The following is a 7,348-nucleotide window of genomic DNA, read 5'->3' as shown; positions in this document are numbered from 1 at the left end:
TCAGAACAGAGAAACCAAATTTCCATAAGAATACGTAGTTTTGTGAATTTAAACCCGTTTTTCTCAAAAACTGGACGTGTTACAAAAAATCTGAATACATGACTGAATCCAGCGAAGAAAAATCTTTCAAGTACACTGAAAATTGTTGAAGGAAATGGTTGTATCTCGTTTTGTTCTCTCAGTCGATTCTTCAATTATTTAAATTATTTAAATTATTCATTATTATTTAAATTTAAATATTATTTAAATATATTTATTATTTTTAAATGTTATTTAAAGATTATTTAAATAATTGAAATTGAAATGCTTTATGATAAAATCCTGTGCCTGTCCAGCGGTATAACATATATTTTTCAATATCTACGATACTCCAAACAGTCCTTGAATTCAGATCTCAATATTTAAATCGATCAATAAGAAGATCTTTGATGTCCCTACTATTTTTAACGTAGGACTACGTCTGTCTTTTCTATATTGGGGTACACTTTACGATTGCGAAAATCGGGGACCGTAACGAAAATATGATAGACTTTAAACTTTAATATCTCAGCCGTTTTTCGAAGGATTTTCAATTTTTCTGGACCATTCGATCAAGGATAAGTCACGCTTCTTTGTATTTATATGAAAATACTGATTTTAAATTATTTACTATCGAAAATTGATAAAAAGTTTAGAAATAGGTAAACCAACCAATCACGTACATGCATCACTAGCACAGACATTAAAAATCAATCACTTGCGGGTTTGGATCTAATCCTCAGTTTGAACAAGATTTCACAAAAAGCGGACGTATCAAAGCGATCGCAGCGGAGCGGACACATCATCACGGAGGCGCTGGTAACATTTTCAACGGAAATCCATCGCATTGGTGGTGGTCCTCGGTGTGTTGCTGCAGATCATTCAACCACATCGAACCAGCATTTGCACTGTTAGCATTTGCACTGAACCAGCATTAGCACTGTTGCGACCCCGTGCCGCCAGTGGCGATGCTTTTATTACATTATTGGGAAAGTGCATTGGGGAAAAAGAATTGGTTCTTCTCAGGACTAGCATTTTCTGAAAAGAAAGGTTCAATTGCGAAAACGGACTGTTTTGGTGGCATCGGCCTTTGGCGTGGAAGCTTGGTTTCTGTTAGTGATTGCATTCATTCAAATTTACGGGCTTAATTTATTGAATACAAGAAAACTTCTTTCCGCGACCCATTTTGATCGGGATTCCGCAAAGAGCGGTTTAACCATTTATAAGGCAGTGGCAATTATATTGCCACCAACAAATTATATGTTTTTCTGTTTATTAACAAGAGTTCTACTTATTATTTCCCATATAGTGACTATATTTACTACCCAGTAATCCCCCAGATGAATTTGAGCCATAAAAATTGAAATATCAATTTGAGAACGGTTTTTTACGAACAGATCGTAAGTTTCGAGTGGAAGATGGATTTTCAGTTATAATTCGTTGAAAAATGACGACAAAGATATAACTTTCCCATTGGTAATAATTATTTTGAATCTCATTTGTTAGATTATGGCGTGATTAGCGGGAAAAATACTTTGCCTTTCTTGTATATTTAGTTTTTGAATTTTTGACAAAATTGCTTGGGAAAAAAGCGCAAAACATTTTTATTTTCATTTATGATGCTATTTCCAACTAGGACTCTTCGCTAAAAAAATGTAACCTGCCTTGTTTTGATTTGTTTTACGTAAAACCTATTTTTTAGGACTCATTTACTTTGGTTGCATTTTTTCCCGCTTGCAACGCAGTGGCAAATAACATTCTTAGACATTGTCTGCGGAATCCCCATTAAAATGGCTCGCGCGCCCCGAGCAGCAGCTTTCTTATATCTACTGAAGTAATTCCGTTAGCCCCGCCTCTTCATTAATCGTTATGAGTGCACATTATATTTACACCAATATCAGACCACAAAGGGGCGGGGCTAACGAGCTTAATTTATTACGTACAAGAAAGCTGCTGCTCGGCGCGCGCGAGCCATTTTGATCGAGATTCCACAAAGAACGGTTCGACATTCGATGCAGCGGAGCGGACACAGCAGCACGAAGGCGTGGGTGGCAGTGGCAATGCGGAAAAATTATTCCAAATTTTGGAGGCTTAGCGAAAAATCATCAAGTGATCCCATCCATTCATATTTACTGCATCATTACCCTCCGACGCGCTATCAAATTCGCTATTTACGATTGAGTTTTGTACTTTGAAGAAAGATTATTTCGGATAGTCGGATCAACCTTCTTTTGTATAAAGACCTTTTTGGAGGACACCATCCTCAAAAATGGCCGAATTAAAGGAGAAATAGAAGTGGCGTGAAACCAAACGCAAATATATTTATTTGCAACGTTTGGTTTTCGCCCGCGATGTAAGCGTACGTGGCAAAGTAAGGATTGTGATGTCCCCGACTGAAAGCCAGGCGAGTGGCTTCAGCGGCCGATGAGTCATATTAATTCCACGGTTAGAGACTCAAAGTCCATCCAACTGGGAACAACTATTCGACTTCTTGATTCAGTTGGCCTCCGAGCAGTTTGCTCAATGTTAATAAAATGACACAAATTATTATGGCAAATACCATCAATTTCGAATAGCTACGTCACCTTTGCGTACAACCCGATTGGGCTGCACCTTTGAGTTTTATGAGTTGGAATAGCTCCACGGGACTTCGTTACAGCATTATAGATACATTACAGAATTCGTTCCACATCTACGACACTCCACGACTTAATATTCAAATCAATCAACATGGAGCTCTTTGAAGTCCCCACTTTTCCTATGAGTTGGAAAAGATTCACGGGACTTCGTTACACCATTATAGACACATTACAGAAATCTTTGAACATACACGATACTCCAAACTGTCCATGAGTACAGATATTAATATTAAAATCTATCAACATGAAGATCTACGAGATCCCAACTATTTTTGCCTTTCTCGTATACTAAGTATACGGTAAAGGCTATATGATCGCTCCAAAAACAAACTTTTTATAGAAGGCCCGGAGACCCATAGTGTTATATACCAATCAACTCAGTTCGACGAATTGAGGTGATGTCTGTGTGTGTGTGTGTGTGTGTGTGTGTGTGTGTGTGTGTGTGTGTGTGTGTGTGTGTGTGTGTGTGTGTGTGTGTGTGTGTGTGTGTGTGTGTGTGTGTGTGTGTGTATGTGTGTGTGTGTGTGTGTGCGCAAAACTACTCAAAAAATGTCACTCATTTTTCGGGCACTTATCCTCAACCGATTTGCTCGCAACAAGTTGCATTCGACGCAGAATCCTGTCCCATTGTTTCCTATTTGAAATTGGCCAGATCGGACTATGGGATCGGAAGTTATGGCCAAAATACAAATTCATACGAAAAAATCGCGTAAAAAATGTCACTCATTTTCGGGCACTTAACTTCAACCGATTTCCTCGCAACAAGTTGCATTGGACGCAGAATCCTGTCCCATTGTTTCCTATTTGAAATTGGCCAGATCAGACTATGGGATCAAAAGTTATGACGAAAATACAAATTCATACAAAAAATCGCGTAAAAAATGTCACTCATTTTTCGGGCATTTATCTTCAACCGATTTGCTCGCAACAAGTTGCATTCGACGCAGAATTCTGTCCCATTGTTTCCTATTTGAAATTGGCCATATCAGACTACAGGATCGAAAATTATATCATTTTTTGCCTTTTTATGGAAAAATCGCTAAAAAAAACTCACTCATTTTTCAGGCACTTTTCCTCAACCGATTTGCGAGCAAATTGCATTCGACGCAGAATGTCTCATATTTTCTTATTGAAAATTGGCCAGATCGGACTATGGGCTTAGATGTTATGGTCAAATTACTATTTATTGTGAAAAAGAGTTCGAAAAAGTCTAGCTCACTTTTTTAGCACTTAGACTTCATCTATTCCCCAAGAAACACAAGTTCAACAAATCTGGTTGCAGTAACCATATTGTGACTGAATCCGGTCATATATAAGTTACTGTGATTGATGTGCAATATGTGTGCTTCTCAGGTCGCTCGCAACAGATTGCATTCGACGCAGAATCTTGTCCCATTGTTTTCTATTGAAAATTGGCTAGATCGGACTATGGGATCGGAAGTTATGGCCGAAACACCATTTTTGCCTTTTTATACGAAAAGGCTGTATGTTCGCTCCAAAACCAAACTTTTACAGAAGGCCTGGAGACCCATAGTGTTATATACGTATAAGCTCGACGAACTGCGATGATGTCTCTGTGTGTGTGTGTGTGCGCACCAAAAGTGCGAAAAGTTTAGCTCACTTTTTTGGAACTCATCCTCAACCGATTTAATTCCAACTATAGATAGTAGAATATATAGGCTCTGTCTCATTTCCCGAATTAAATTTAATTTTACTTGAAACTGACAGTTCGAAAATTTAAAAATCACCCGGCCGTAAGAATGGCTGCGTGCTACCCAGCAATTCCAATAAGACATCGATCAAGAATGATTCGATATCTGTCAAAAGTAATCCTGCTCATCCAGCAGGGTTATTCGATAATTATTGAACTGTCACTTTTGAGGTAAATTATCCAATTGAGACAGACCCATAGATGAGCGAAAGCATGGCTGAGTCGATTTTTTTGCCCGTGCACACGCGCATATGACGTCACAGCCCTTAACGTTTCCATTGAAATCGTGACGTCATGCTCGTTTTGAAACACGTTTGACAGTTCGTTTGGAGACAGAGGATTTATCTTCACTCATCTATGTATTCCACTATATATAATTCCAACAAGTTTCATTCGACGCGGAATCCTGTCGTATTGTTTTCTATTGAAAATTTGGACCATGGGCACAGAAATTATGGCCAAAATATACTATGTGTTATAAAAAAGCGAGTAAAAAAGTCTAGCTGACTTTTAATGGACTTACCCTCAACCGATTTGCTCACAACAAATTGCATTAGACGCGGAATTCTGTTCTATTATTTTTTATTGAAAGTTGGCCAGATTGGACTATTACCTTAGAAATTATGGCCAAAATAGTTTTTGCCTTTCTTGTGCAACAAAGTTGTACCGAAAGGCTATAATTTCTTTCCGAAAACGAACTATCGGATGCTTCCACACTGATACACTTCCCACCCTTTTCATACGGGAGTTTGGCAGAAAGACGGTCATGAGATTTATATCATAACAAATATTGCCCTCCGCTCGCTTGATGGGAATGACATTTTCGTTTCCTTTTTGTGTAGTCGGAGCTTCAGTTCAATTTACATCCAAAAGTGCTATCCTTAAAATATATGACTGGGTAAAATAAAACAGGGGTATGTACGTCAAAAAGATTGGAAAAGGAAACAAAAATGTCGAAATTCTTATTAGCATATTGTAGATCAAGCTGAAAACCAAACCGAGGTCTCGCGACAATCGCATTTTCTCGCATTTCCGGACGTTGCAACTGCATCGCGAGTAGTGCGCAACTGTGCCATAGTCGGGCACCACTCGCGATGCAGTCGCGACATCCGGGAATGGGACAAAATATGATTTTCGGTTTTCAACTGGATCTACAATATCTTTGCCATAAATAATCTGATTTTCATAGAACGGACAAAGAAATTTGTCTTTTTCACTCCTAGCTACTAGCTTATCTATTTTCAAGCACACACATTTTACGAAGGTCGAGAAAGGCACCATCACCGCTAGGTGGATTAATCTTGGTTTTGTGAGTTGGAATAGTTCCACGGGACTACGAACGAGAACAGCTTCCCTGGGAAGCTTACCAGACTGATCAAAACAACGGTGGATGGTGTGCAAAACTGTGTGAAGATTTCGCGCTGGGGACTAAGACAAGGTGATGGACTTTCGTGCCTGTTGTTCAACATTGCGCTAGAAGATGTCATGCGGAGAGCCGGGTGTAACAGCCGGGGTACGATTTTCAACAGATCCAGTCAATTTATTTGTTTCGCGGATGACATGGACATTGTTGGCGGAACATTTGCAAAGGTGGCAGAACTGTACACCCGCCTGAAACGTGAAGCAACAAAAGTTGCACTAGTGGTGAATGCATCGAAGACAAAGTACATGCTTGTGGGCGGAACCGAGCGCGACAGGGTCCGCCTGGGAAGCAGTGTTACGATAGACAGGGATACCTTCGAGGTTGCTAAGGAATTCGTCTACCTTGGATCCTTGCTAACGGCTGATAACAATGTTAGTCGTGAAATGCGAAGACGCATCATCTGTGGAAGTCGGACCTACTCCGAGCTCCAGAAGAAACTGCGGTTAAAAAATATTCGCCACTGCACCAAATATGTACAAGACGCTGATAATACCGGTAGTCCTCTACGGACATGAAACATGGACAATGCTCGAGGAGGATTTGCAAGCACTTGGAGTATTCGAGAGACGGGTGCTTAGGACCATCTTTGGCGGCGTGCAAGAAGACGGTGTGTGGCGGCGAAGAATGAACCACGAGCTCGCCCAGCTCTACGGTAACCCAGTATCCAGAAGATAGCTAAAGCCAAAAGGTTACGATGGGCAGGGCATGTTGCAAGAATGCCAGACAGCAACCCTTCAAAGATGGTGTTTGTGGATGCGATGTTTGTGATCACAATAACACGTCTATGCATCACTCTGTTAAGGAATTCTGGAGTTCCGTAATTATTCTAGGAATACTGTGATTTTTATATAATGGTGTAATGATGTCCCATGATGCTTCTCCAACTAACAAACAAGCTTATGAACTTATGAATCACTCTGTTGGTCTTTTGGACCTCCAATATCTGAACTCAAGAATGGTTTGGAGTACCGTAGATATTCTGGGGATGTAGTGTTTTGTATACACTGGTGTAATGATGTCCCATGGGGATTCTACAGCTAACACACAAACTCAGGAACCTATTAATCACTCTTTTGATCTTGTAGATCTCCATGATCTGAACTCAAGAATGATTTGGAGTACCGCAGGAACTCTGGGCATATTGTGATTTGTATATACTGGTGTAATGATATTCCATGGGGCTTCTGCAACTAACACACAAGTTCGGGAGCCTTTGAATTATTCTGTTGATCTTGTAGACCTCTAAGATCTAAACTCAAGAATAGTTTGGAATACCAATGATGTTCTGGTAACATTTCGATTTGATAAAAATAGTTTGATTGTGTCTAAAGTACCATTGCCAACTTAAAATTAGGATTGAGGTCCCATAAAACGCTTCCGTGTCCGTAAGCAGACTTTATCAAAGTGACTGTGTGCCGCTTCAAAAGCACAAGCCCAGGGAGTACCATTGGCACATCAGGGTTGATCCCAGTAAGATCCTGATTATGGTATACTGGTTGTATGTTATTGGACTTTGTCTCTGGATATTGAAATATTGTGAACGCGAGGGCTGGTAGT

This window comes from Armigeres subalbatus, chromosome 1 (genome assembly GCF_024139115.2).
Source record: "Armigeres subalbatus isolate Guangzhou_Male chromosome 1, GZ_Asu_2, whole genome shotgun sequence".
Classification (NCBI taxonomy): domain Eukaryota; kingdom Metazoa; phylum Arthropoda; class Insecta; order Diptera; family Culicidae; genus Armigeres; species Armigeres subalbatus.
This window is presented reverse-complemented; position numbering follows the sequence as displayed.